Genomic DNA, 13,557 nt, shown 5'->3' with positions numbered 1-13,557 from the left:
AGGAACAGTGGAAGCAGCAGAGGCAGGAGCAGGAAGAGTGTCAGGAGCAAAAACACTCTTCAGCAGCAGGGGCAGGATCAGGAACAGTGTCAGGAGCAGGAGCAGGAATAGGGGCAGGAGCAGAGGCAGGAGCAGAGGCAAAATATGGAGCACGAGCTGGTTCACTCTGCACGGTTGCTGGCTGTCCCTGCACAGGTGCCAGGTCATCTTCTGCCTCCTGGACTCCTGCAGGAGTCCCTCCAAAGAGCGCCCCTCCCTACAGAGCTGCTGATGCCAGAGATGGTGTTGCCTCAAGCTCTGGAGACACAGTGGCTTCTGCTCCTGCAGCTGACCCTTCAGAATAAAACAGAGTGACATTTGGAGAAAGTCCAAGTCCCCAGGTGAGAGATGAGAAAAATCATCCCCATGCCTGCCTCTCCAGGTCCCTTTGCAGGCACAGAACACACCCCTAAGCCTCCCAGAGAAGCTACAGCCAGGAACCCGCACCAGGACCTCTTTCCTCCTGCAATCCACAGCTGGGTACTCTGAGGTCAGTTTTTGCTCGTATCCCCCACCACGACCTGGGGGCTCTTCCCTGGGTGACCAATCTCTGACTGGCCCCATATACCACCATCACCCACCCTCAGCCTTCTCACCCTCTGGCTCTGCCTACGTGGACTCTAGCTCCTGGACCAGCATCTGGTGGACCATTGTCCTCTGCAGTGGTCTAGAAAGTGACCACTCCAGGCAATCTCCAGGCCCTGTTTCTGGAGACTTCCCATTGGTCACTTTCTCCGTGTGTCCAGGGTGGCCCTCCTGGTTGGACACATGGGCACCTCAACAGGTTAGACTGAGCGTGGGTCTGCCAGCCGCTTCCTCATCTCATCTCTAGTCTTCTGTAAAGGCTTTGAATAGCAGCTGGCCCAGAGGTATCACAGACCTGCTCGAACATCTTCAGGGTCCTTCTGCCTTCTCCCACTGCTGCTCCCAGATTGAACACTGACCTCTGCACAGCCCTGCACCCAGGATGCAGTGACCTACAACTTCAGGGCTCAGGATGAACTTTGGGGACAAGAGAAGGCCCTAGAACACCCTGTCCCTCTCAGCCAGCTTTGACCTGGGTTGTGAGCATGATGGCCCACTGGGCATCTGACCCCTCTTCAGACTGCACCTGCTCTGGTGGGCCCTCCACACATGACTCTTCCTTCCACACATACACATACACATGGGGAGGGGAAGTGGGGCCACACAGATCAGTAAAAGAGGTAACAGGTTTGCCTGGTCAGATCTGGGACTCCCTATGTTACCTTTGGGTCTTTCCAAGCTAGAATCCAGAGGCGCCCAGTGTGAGACATGACACACTGTCTCCAGGATCGGGAAACAGTGTCACTGTTGGCTCTCCTGAGCCAATAGCCTCGCATCATGGGCACACGGCAGGAGAGCATGTTGCTTATGTGCAGGTTTCCAAACAAATAAGCCCAGCAGGATACTGTCTCCAGAATGTGGGTGGCTGGTTACTGGGTTCTGAATTCTGTTGTGCTCTGCTCTCAGGGAAGTGAGGTCACTGCCTGGAGTCCCCTTGCTGGGCTTCCTCCTCATACAAGAGCCACTCACTCATGCTGCAGAAGGGCTCCACTCCACCCCATGCCCTGTCCATACAGTGACACCAACACACCTCGCTCAAAGCCCCCACTAGGCCTGGGTGCAGCCAGTACACCAGCTTTGAGGATACAGTGCTGGCTTGAGGCCAGGCTCCTTCCCCCAAGCAGAAGTGTGACCCTGCACAAATTCCGTCCTCATGGCCTCCCCAGTCTCACTATCTCCACTGTGGGGTCATTCTGGCATCTACTTCTAGGGACACCATCAGGGGATCTGCCTATAGAGATGCCCCGTACCTGCTATCACATGAGGCACATGCCCACACTTAGCCATGGAAAGGTGAGAAAGAGGTGAACACAGCATGGAACACACTCAAAAGGGCCTGGGTCTGCTCTGGGGCCCAGATACAGCCATCCTTTCCTGCCTGGTTTCCAGGCCCGGTTGGAAAGTTGAAATGAACTCATTCAGGTCTTGTCCCCACCAGACACACACTTACAGGGTCTCTCCCACGATATTTGGGCTCAAGTCCCAGTGCCTCCTCTGGGCCAATGTTATGGGCAGTCCCTATAGTGTCTCCCAGCATTCCTGAATCCTGGTCACACATTCCTGTCATGCCCTCCCCTCCTGGGTGGGTGGCCCATGTGACTTTGTTCTAAGGGATAGAAGAGAATGGTGGGGTGTCATTTCCAAATTGCTTTATGCGGGTCTGTGGTTTTTCCTGGTTTCCTCTCTCCTGGGTCCATGCTTTATCTCTGCCTCAGACTGTCTCTGCGTCTCCACATGAACAGGGCTTGTGGGATTCAGGTTCCATGTGAGAATTCTCAGAATCCTCCCTGGTGCCCTGTCTCCCACCCCTGTCCTGGTGTTTAGGTTACTCATGAGGTATACTCCTGCATTCAGCACTGCCTTGGAAACACTTCCTAAGGAGGAGGTGAGACTCCAGCAAGGAGGCTCGTGACCTTGGTCCCCACACTGACATCTTCTGCTCTGCCACAATCTGCAAACCAAGGTCCTCAGTCCTCCAAGTCCCAGGTTGTCCTCTGCTCATGACTTTTAGGGAGTAGAAAGCATTTTCATAGGATGGGATATATGCACTATATTCTCTAGATCCATCCTGTTATTGCAAATGGCAAGATTTCCTTCTTCTTTAAACAGTATAATGCTAAGAAAAATAACCCACAAAAGGCAAATTCCGTTTTATTTCACTCATATGCAGAATTTAAGAAACAAGCAAATTAATAAAAGGAGGAAAGGAGAAACAGTCCAACAAACAGGCTTTTAACTCTCGGAAACAAACTGTTGGGACACCAGAAAAGAGGTGGGTGGGAGATTGGATAAAATCGGTGATGGGGATTAAGATTATATATATTTTGAACACTTTGGAATCTGAAATATTTTGTAATTAATGTTGAAAATGTAAAAATGAAATGTATATTTCCTTCACTTCTAATTGCTTAGAGGAAAAAATTCTCTAGAAACAGCAAGTAAAGGATGATGGAAGTTTAATGTCAGAGAGCAGATATTTACAAACATGGCTACTGAAAGAGTATACTTATACTTATTTTCAAATGAGAATACCTTCTTATAATCTACGTAAGACTACTTCTTTTTCAGTGTAACTTAAATCTAAAAATCATTCACCATCATGTGTCTTGAACCTGTGAGGGTGTGAGAAGCCCAATTGAAATTTTTAAAGTTGTATTCAGTGAAAATTTCCTTTTATATAGTAACATAATACCATTTAAACAAACAAACAACAAAATAGTGACAAATGACACAAACATATGGGAAGTTATACGATCCTCATGAATGGAAGAATTAATATTGATAAAATATATATATATGACCAGAATAACCTAGAGATATAATGGACTCTGTATCAAAATGCTAATAGCGTTTTTTCACAAAAGTAGAATAAAGAATACTAATATTTGAATGGAACTACAAACAAATCCAAATAGAAAGCAATTTCGGAAAAAAAAAAAGAAGAAAGCTGGCGGCATCGCAATCTCAGATTGCAAGGTACACTACAATGATAAAAAACACAAAACATCATGGTATTGGCACAGTTACATAGATCAATGAAACTGAATAGAGACCCACACTTGTATGGTCAATATATTTACACCATTAGAAAATTGAACAGATACATGCAAAAGAAAAGACCTTCGTTATTTCTTAATTATGTATAAAATAACATCAAAATATACTTAAGACCTAAATGTGAGACCTGAAAACCATTTATATATTTTTTTAATTTTTATTTAAATTCCAGTTAGTTTACATATAGGGAAATATAGTTTCATACATACCATATAGTGACTCAAAATTTCCATACATCACACAGTGATCATTATGAGTTCACTTCTTAATCCCCATCACCTATTCACTCCATTCCCCACTGACCTCCCTCTTGGTAACCATCAGTTTGTTGTCAATACTTAAGGGTCTGTGTTTGGATTTGCCTCTTTCTCTTTTTCGTCATTTTCCTAATTGGTTTTCTTTCTTGAATTCCACATATGAGTGAAATCACATGGTGTTTGTCTTTGGCTTCTTTCGCTTAGCCTCATACCCTCTAGCTCAGTCATATGATCTTGCTAATAGCAAGAATCCATTGTTGTTGTTTGTTTTCTTTTTATGGTGTAGTAATATTCCATTGTATATGATACCCATATATGCATTTCTTTGTCCATGCATTGGTCAATGGACACTTAAGTTATTTGCAAATTTGGCTATTATAGGTAATGCAGCTATAAACATCTGGGTGCCCATATTCCTCTGGAATACTATTTTTGTGTTTCTTGGGTAAATACCTAGTAATGCAATCGCTGAGTCACAGGGTACTTATATTTTTAAATTTTTTTGAAGAAACTCCATACTGTTTCCCAGAGTGGAGGCACCAGTTTGCATTCCCACCAACAGTATAAGAGGGTTCCTCCTTCTCTACATCCACACTAACACATGTCATTTCCTGTGTTGTTGATTTTAGCCTTTCTGACAGGGGTGAGGTGATATCTCATTGTAGTTTGAATTTGGATTTCCCTGATGATCATCATATTGAGAATTTTTTAAAGGGTCTCTTGGCCATCTGTATGTCTTCTTTGAAAAAATGTCTTTCCACACCTTCTGCCCATTTTTAATTATGTTAATCAATTTTTGAGTATTGAGTTTTATAAGTTCTTTATATATGTTGGATATTAACACTTACCAGATATGTTATTTGAAACTATCTTCTCCCATTCTGTAAGTCACCTTTTAGTTTATTTGATCGTTTCCTTCACTGTGCAGAAGCTTTTCCTTTTGATGAAGTCCCAAAAATTTATTTTTTACTTTTGATGCCCTTGCTTCAAGACACATATCAACAAAGAAGTTGCTACAGCTAAACTCAAAGACATTGCCTGTGTTATTTTCTAGGATTTTTATGGTTTCAGGTCTCAGATTTACATTTTTAATCAATTTTGATTTTAATTTTGTGTATGGTGTAAGAAAGTGGTAGTTTCATTCTATCAGATGTCGCTAGCCACTTTCCCAGCAGTATTTTTGTGAAGAGACTGTCTTCTGCATAGGATATTCTTTCCTTTTTTGTCAAGGATTATTTGACTTATGTGTGGGTTCATTCCTGGGTTTTCTATTCTGTTCTACTGGTCTGTGTGTCAATTTTCATACCAGTAGTGTACTGTTTGATTACTCCAGCTTTTATTTATTATTTATTTATTTATTTATTTATTTATTTTAAATTTACTTTTTTCATTCAAGTTAGTTAACATACAGTGGAGTATGGACATCAGAAGTAGAACTCAGTGATTCGTCACTTGCATATAACACCCAGAGATCAACCTATCAAGTGTCCTTCTCAATGCCTACTACTATTTAGCCCATCGTACTATCCCACTATCCACCTCCTATTGGTTCTCTGTATTTAATAGTCTTTTATGGTTTCCTTGTTCTCTGTTTTTATTGTATTTTTCCTTCCCTTCCCCATTTCATCTGTTGTGCTTCTTAAATTCCACATATGAGTGAAATCATATGATACCTGTTCGTCTCTGGCTGACGTATTTGGCTTAGCTTAATACATTCTATTTCCATACACATTCTTCATATAGCAAGATTTCATTCCTTTTCCTTGCCAAGGAATATATGCCACATTTTCTTTATCCATTCATCAGTTGATGGGCATGTAGGCTCTTTCTCTAATTTGTCTGTTTCTAATACTGCTGCTGTAAATATTGTGGGTGCATGTGGCCTTCAAATCAGCATGTTTGCATCCTTTGTATAAATACCTAGTAGTGCAATTGCTAGCTCATAGCATAGTTCTATTTTTAATTACTTCTGAAACCTCTGTACTGTTTTCCAGAGTGGCTGCACCAAGAAGACCTAACAATTATAAATATTTATCATCCCAGCATAGGAACGCCCAAATATATATCAATTAATCACAACCACAAAGAAATTTACTGAAAACAATGTTGTAATAGTAGGTGACTTTAATACCCCACTTACAACATTGGGTCACTCCACCTTTGTAATATAACTTGAAGACTGGTATTGTGATACTTCCAGCTTTGCTTTGCTTTTTCAAGGTTGCTTTGGCTATTCAGTGTCTTTGGTGTTTTCATATTAATTTTAGGATTGTTTAATCTCTCTGTGTCAAAAATGGTGTTGGTATTTTGAGAGGGATTGCATTGAATGTGTAGACTGTTTTGGATAGTATAGCCTTTTTAACAATATATGCTCTTTCATCCACGAACATGGGATATTTTCCCATTTCTCTGTGTCATCTTCCATTACTTTTATCAGAGTTTTATAGTTTTCAGAGTACAGGTCTTTCACCTCTGTCCTTTTTAAATTTTGGTTTATTTTAAAATATCTGGTGCAATTGCAAATGGAATTGATTGCTTATTTTCTCTTCCGGCTGCTTCATTACCATTGTTTAGAAATGTAATGGATTTCTGTACAATTGATTTTGTGTTCTGCAAGGTTAATGAATTGGTGTGTCAGTTCTAGCAGTGTTTTGGAGAGTCTTTTAGGTTTAGTACAGATATTATCCTGTTATTTGCAAAAAGAGTACCCGGTATTTTTCCGTGCAATTTGGATTTTTTTAATTTGTATTTAATTTTAGTTTTTATTTTTTTCTGATTTCTGTGGGTATGACTTCCCATACTACATTAAATAACAGTGGTGAGAACTCACATCCCTACTTCTTCGTGAACACAGAGGAAAAGCTCTCAGTTTTTTCCCATTGAGGATAATATTAGCTGTGGGTTTCTCATAGATGGCTTTTATTATGTTGAGGTATGATCCCTCTACACATGCTTTAATCAGGGCTTTTAAAATAAATGAATGTTTGTCAATTATTTTTTGTGTGTCTATTGAATTGATTAGATTGTTCTTATCATTTTTCTTATTGATAGGATGTATCATGTTGATTGATTTGTAATATTGAACCACCCTTGCAGCCCAGGAGTAAATCTCACTTGATCATGGTGAATCAGTTTTTAAATGTATTGTTAGATTACTACTATTTCCTTGAGAATTTTGCATCTCTTCTCATCAAGAATATTGGTCTGTAGTTCTTCATCTTAGTGGAGTACTGTTCTGGTTTTGATATCTGTGTAATGCTGGACTCATAGAGTGAATTTGCAAATGTTCCTTCCTTTTCTATATTTTAGGAAAATTTTAGAAGGATGGGTATTAATTCTTGCCAAAATGTGTGATAGAATGTTTCCGTGAAGACATCTGGCCCTAGATTTGTGTTTTCGGGAGGTTTTTCATTACTTACTCACTTTCTCTGCTGGGCACGGTCTGTTAACCTTTTCTACTACTTCCTCTTTCAGTTTTTGTAGTGTATATATTTCTAGGAATTTATCCATTTCTCCAGTTGTCCAATTTGTTGGCATATCATTTTTCTTTATATTATCATAAAATTGGTGGCAGTTTTGTGGTGTTGGCTGTTATTCATCCTCTCTTTTTGGTGGTTTTATTTATTTTCGTCATTTCTATATTCTTTGTGATGTTATGACTAGAAGTTTATCAGTATTATTATTATTATTGTTTTTTAATTTTTTTTCAACGTTTATTTATTTTTGGGACAGAGAGAGACAGAGCATGAACGGGGGAGGGGCAGAGAGAGAAGGAGACACAGAATCGGAAACAGGCTCCAGGCTCTGAGCCATCAGCCCAGAGCCCGACGCAGGGCTCGAACTCACCGACCGTGAGATCGTGACCTGGCTGAAGTCAGACGCTTAACCGACTGCGCCACCCAGGCGCCCCAGTATTATTATTTTTTCAACAAAACTAGCTCCAGGTTTCATCGATCTGTTCTCTTTTTTGTTTGCTTGTTTGTTTTTTAGTTTCTATATTGTTTATTTCTGCTCTCCTCTATATAATGTCCTTCCTTTGGCTGGTTTCATTTGTTGTTTGCTTTCTAGCTCTTTTAGGTGTAAAGTGGGGTTGTTTATTTGAGCTTTTTCTAGCTTCTTGAGGTAGATCTGTATTGCTATATGCTTCTCTCTTATGCCCACTCTTCTTGGATACCAAAGGTTTGCACCATTGTATTTTACTTTTAATTTGCTTCCATGCATTTCTAAAATCCCTACTTTGATTTCCTGGTTCACTCATTATTGTTTAGTATCATGTTTTTTACCTCCATGTACTTATAGACTTTAGAATTATTTTCTAGTGATTGACTTCTAGTTTCTTAGTGTTGTTGTCAGAAAGTATGCATAGTACGATTTCCATCTTTTGTATATGTTGAGGCATGTTTTGTTACTAGTATATAATGTATTCTGAAGAATGTTCCATGTGTGCACTTTATAAGAATGTGTAACATGCTTACATGAGCATGCTCATTTAAGATGAAATGTTCTGAATGTATCTGTTATCCAGTGTATCATTCAAATCCATTGTTTCCTTGTTGAGTTTCTGTTCAGATGATCTTTCCATTGAAGTAAGTGGGGTTTTAAAATTCCTAAACTTATTTTAGTACAATGGATTAGTTACTTTATGTTTGCTATTAATAATTTTATATATTTGTGTGTTACCATGTTGGCTGCATAAACATTTACAATTACACTGTCTTCTTCTTGCATTGACACTTTTATTATTTTGTACTGCCATTCTTCATGTCTTGTTTTAATGTCTTTGTTTTAATGTCCAGTTTCTCTATGTAAACTTTGATACTCTAGCTTTCTTTTGACATTCATTTACATGATTCACCCTTCTGTATCCCCTCACTTTCAATATGCAGGTGACTTTAGGTCGAAAATACATCTCTTCTAGGCCTCTTTCAGGTGGATCTTGTATCCTTATCCACTCTGAAACCCTTTACCTTTTGACTGGAGCATTAAACCCATTTTAATTCAAGCAAATTATTGATAGTTATTTGTTGATAGTTTATATTTGTTGATAGATATTTATTGATAGTTATTGTTTCTGGAGTTTTTCGCTGATACTTTCTTGTCATTGTCACTTCGATCTCTTTTGTTGTCTCAAACAGTCCCTTCTATTATGTCTTTCAGGACTGGCGTAGTGGTCAGAAACTCAGTTTTCTTTTGTCTGGGAAACTCTTTATCTCTCCTTCTACTCTGAATGATACCCATTCTGTATAGTGATACTTGGCAGCAGATTTTTCCCAATGAGCACTTTGAATATATCATACCACTCAGTTCTGACTTGTCAAGATTTTTTTGAGAAATCTACAGCTAGCCTATAGACTTTACCTTGTAAGTCAATGACTTCTTTTGTCTTCCTGCTTTTAAGATGTTGTTTTTCTCAGTGTAATTTGTAAATCTATTGACCACACATCTTGATTTGTATCTGCTGTTGTTGATTAAGTTTGGGCCTATCTGTGCCTCTTCCGTCTGGTATCTGTTTACCTTTCCAAATTAGAAATTTTTTCAGCTATCATTTCTTAAGGTAAATTTTCCACTTATTTCCACTTCTCTTCAGTCACTCCTATAATACATGTTATTATGTTGAATGGAGTCACTGAGGTCCCTAAGTCTATTGCCATTTTGCATAATTCTTTTCCCTTTTTGTTCAGCTTGATTACCTTCCAGAACTGTGTCTTCTAGGTCATTAATTCATTCGTCTGTTTCTTCCATCCTACTTTTACTCCTTCAAGCATTTTTCTCATTAAGTTAAGTTTCAAAACTTAAATTTTAGGGATTCTCTCAGAAGAGACTTCTGCTGCTTCTTGGGGGAGGGTCTGGCCATGCTTTTGCTGGACTTTGCAAAACAAACAAATGAATAAACAAAGGAAACCAAACAATTGCATGACTAAGCGGCTGTTCAGTTTCACACATAACAGAGCAGAAAGCAGGCACCCCTGCTTGTAGCTCTCAGCTGGAGCAAGTGCCCTCTCTTATGCCTCGAAATAGCACAGCACATTGGCATGATCTATCTTTCTTGTGACCCAAGGTATCCTCAGACCACACTGTCACTCCTGGGATTCCATCGTGCTTCACCTCTTGAGCCCCTTAACCATGCACTTCCCCCACTGTGACAAACTGCTGAAGGTTGAGATGTTGCACTATGTTCCTTACACTACTTTGCTGTAGATTCTGTAAGCAGGCTCCCTCCTGGTGGCTAGACTCAGAACAATATGTCCCCAGGGGAACTCTCTGCATCTCTTACCTTCCAAATGTTGGTCCCTTTTCTACGTGAAGTCTTGAGTATTTGTTCATTTCAGACTCTGATTGATTTCTTTGTCATTCAGAATTATTTGATAACTATCTAGCTGTGTTCAAAGCATGAGACAAGCTTAAGGTCTCCTACTTCTAAACCATTGTAACTCCTGCCCCCATCGCCATACATAGTTATATTTTCTGTGTGTGTGATGAGAATTGTTAAAAGGTACCTCTAGCAACGTTCAAGTATGCAATACAATATTATTAACTGTATCAAATATCCTTATGACACTATTTTATAACTGGGCATTAGTATCTTTTTTCCCCATTAACCCCTTTTGATCATTTTTATACCCCCACCTCTGGCAACCACCAGTCTATTCTCTGTATTTATGAGCTCTATTTTTTTTTAAGATTCCACATATAAGTATTTCATGTGGTATTTGTATTTCTCTGTCTTATTTATTTCACATAGAATATTGCCCATAAGACCCATCTATGCATGCTGTTCTAAAAGGCAAGATTGCTTTTTGACTGAATAATAGTCCCTTCATACTTACACTACATTTTCTTTGTCCATGTATCTATTTGAGGGACACAAGTTGTTTTCATATTTTGGCTACAGTAAATAATGCTGCAATGCACATGAAGATGTGTGTATATTTATTAGTGTTTATACTATTTCTCAATATATACTCAGAAGTGAAATTGCTGGATCATGTCTTAGTTCTATTTTTAATTTTTTAAAGAAACCTTTATACTGTTTCCCATAGTGGCTGCATGAATTTACATTCCCACCAATAGTACTCAAGTGTTCCCTTTTCTTTTTTCTATAAACACACCAACTCTTTTTTATTTCTTGGTTTTTGACAATAGCCATTCTATTTGGCATAAGGTAATGGCTCCTTATTTTCATTTTCATTTATTGGATAATTCCTGGTCAAAGCCGCAGTCCTTTGGAAGTAAGGGGCTGGGGAAAACAGTTGCATCTGAGACAAAACTCGGCAGAGAGGTACTGCCTGGGGCCTGGTCACGGAGAGTGAAAACATGGGGAGTGGAGGAAAGCTGAAGACAGAGGACAGGTGCATGATTGCTGATCCAGGAGAACAGGCTCGATAGCTGGATGGAGCCATTTTCACTGCTCCCGCACATGCGCATAAGCACCCATGAGCTCTGCAAAACTCCACCCCAGTAGGCTAGCAGCGCCATCTAGTGGACAATGGAGCCCTTACACTGAGCCCCACCCAACTCGGCCAACTTCATTCCCAAGAACACAAGTCTTACTGCCAGCTTAGTGTATGGACTCTAACGCACTACATAGACTGACTTCCAGGGGAGAATCAAGTAATTTCAATCATACTTCAATCTGTTAGCAGGTCCATCAATTCAGTTTTCTTTTTTTCTTGTTTTTCTCATTTACACTTCTTTTCTTTTTCTTGAATACTGAAAGAGGAAAAAAAACTTATTTATATTTTCAATTTTTATTAAAAATAGTTTTCTTTAATTTTTATTACTATATATTTATCTTTACTTTTGAGTAAATTTTTTCAAATTATTTTTTACTTCCATCATTTTATTTTAGTCTACTTCAGTGTATTCACCATTCTAAATTTTCAAACAATTTCCTTTTTATTTCTTTTTCTTTTTTTATTTTTTCATTTGTTATCTTTCTCTTGAATTCAGAAAGAGAAAAATTTTATTTTTACTTTCAATTTGTATTAAATGTTTTCTTTAATTTTTTACTATATTTTTTGCCTTTATGTATTTTTTTTCTATTTACTTCCATCATTTTATTTTGGTCTACTACAGTGTATCCACGTTTTATAATTTTCAAACTATTTCCTTTTTCCTTCTTTCTTTTTAAAATATTTTTAAAATCTTTTTTTCTCTTATTCTTGCCTTTTCTTTTCCTTGAATACAGGAAAAGAAAAGATTCAAATTTATGTTTCATTTTTATTAATTTTCTTTAATTTTTTTTACTTTATTCTTTACATTTGTGTAGATTTTTTCAAATTCGATTTTACTACCATCATCTCATTTTAGTCTACTTCCATGTATTCATTTTTTCCAATTCTCAAATGATTTCCCTTTTTGGTATCCCCCTCTTTTTGCTGTAATCTGTCAAACCACTTTCTTTCTTTTTTTTTTTTTTTTTAATTTTTTTTCAACGTTTATTTATTTTTGGGACAGAGAGAGACAGAGCATGAACGGGGAAGGGGCAGAGAGAGAGGGAGACACAGAATCGGAAACAGGCTCCAGGCTCTGAGCCATCAGCCCAGAGCCTGACGCGGGGCTCGAACTCCCGGACCGCAAGATCGTGACCTGGCTGAAGTCGGACGCTTAACCGACTGTGCCACCCAGGCGCTCCATGTCAAACCGCTTTCAACACCCACACCAAACACACAGAATTTAGCATCATTTATTCAATTTTTGTGTGTGTATGTGTTTTTTTAATTTTAGTATTTTTAAATTTTATTTTTTTCAATCTTAATTTTCTACCTCATTCATTCCTTTCCTTCCTTCAAAATGATGAAACGAAGGAATTCACCCCAAAAGAAAGAGCATGAAGAAACAACAGCCAGGGATTTAACCAACACAGATACAAGCAAGATTTCTGAACCAGAATTTAGAATCGCGACAATAAGAATACTATCTGGAGTCGAAAATAGAGAATCCCTTTCTGCAGAGATAAACGAAGTAAAAAATAGAATGAAATTAAAAATGCTATAAATGAGCTGCCCTCATGATGGATGCAGAGGTGGCAAGGATGGATGAGGCAGAACAGAGAATCAGTGATATATAGGACAAACTTATAGAGAATAACAAAGCAGAAAAAAAAGAGAGATTAAGGCAAAAGAGCAGGATATAAGAATTGGAGAAATCAGTGACTCATTAAAAAGGAACAATGTCAGAATCATAGGGGTCCCAGAAGAGCAAGAGAGAGACGTAGGGGTAGAAGGGTTATGTGAGCAAATCCTAGCAGAAAACTTTCCTCTTCTGTGGAAAGACACAGGCATAAAAATTCAGGAAGCATAGAGGACCTCCATTAAGTTCAACAAAAACCGACCATCAACAAGACATATCACAGTCAAACTCACAAAATACTCAGGCAAGGAGAGAATCATGAAAGCAGCAAGGGAAAAAAAAGTCCCTAACCTACAAGGGAAGACAGATCAGGTTTTCAGCAGACCTATCAACAGAAACTTGGCAGGCCAGAAAAGAGTGGCAAGATATATTCAGTGTGCTGAATCAGAAAACAAAATATGCAGCCAAGAATTCTTTATCCAGCTAGGCTGTCATCCAAAATAGAAGGACAGATAAAAAGTTTCCCAGACACACAAAAATGGAAGGA

This window comes from Felis catus (genome assembly GCF_018350175.1).
Source record: "Felis catus isolate Fca126 chromosome F1 unlocalized genomic scaffold, F.catus_Fca126_mat1.0 chrF1_random_Un_scaffold_34, whole genome shotgun sequence".
In the NCBI taxonomy this organism is placed as follows: Eukaryota; Metazoa; Chordata; class Mammalia; order Carnivora; family Felidae; genus Felis; species Felis catus.
This window is presented reverse-complemented; position numbering follows the sequence as displayed.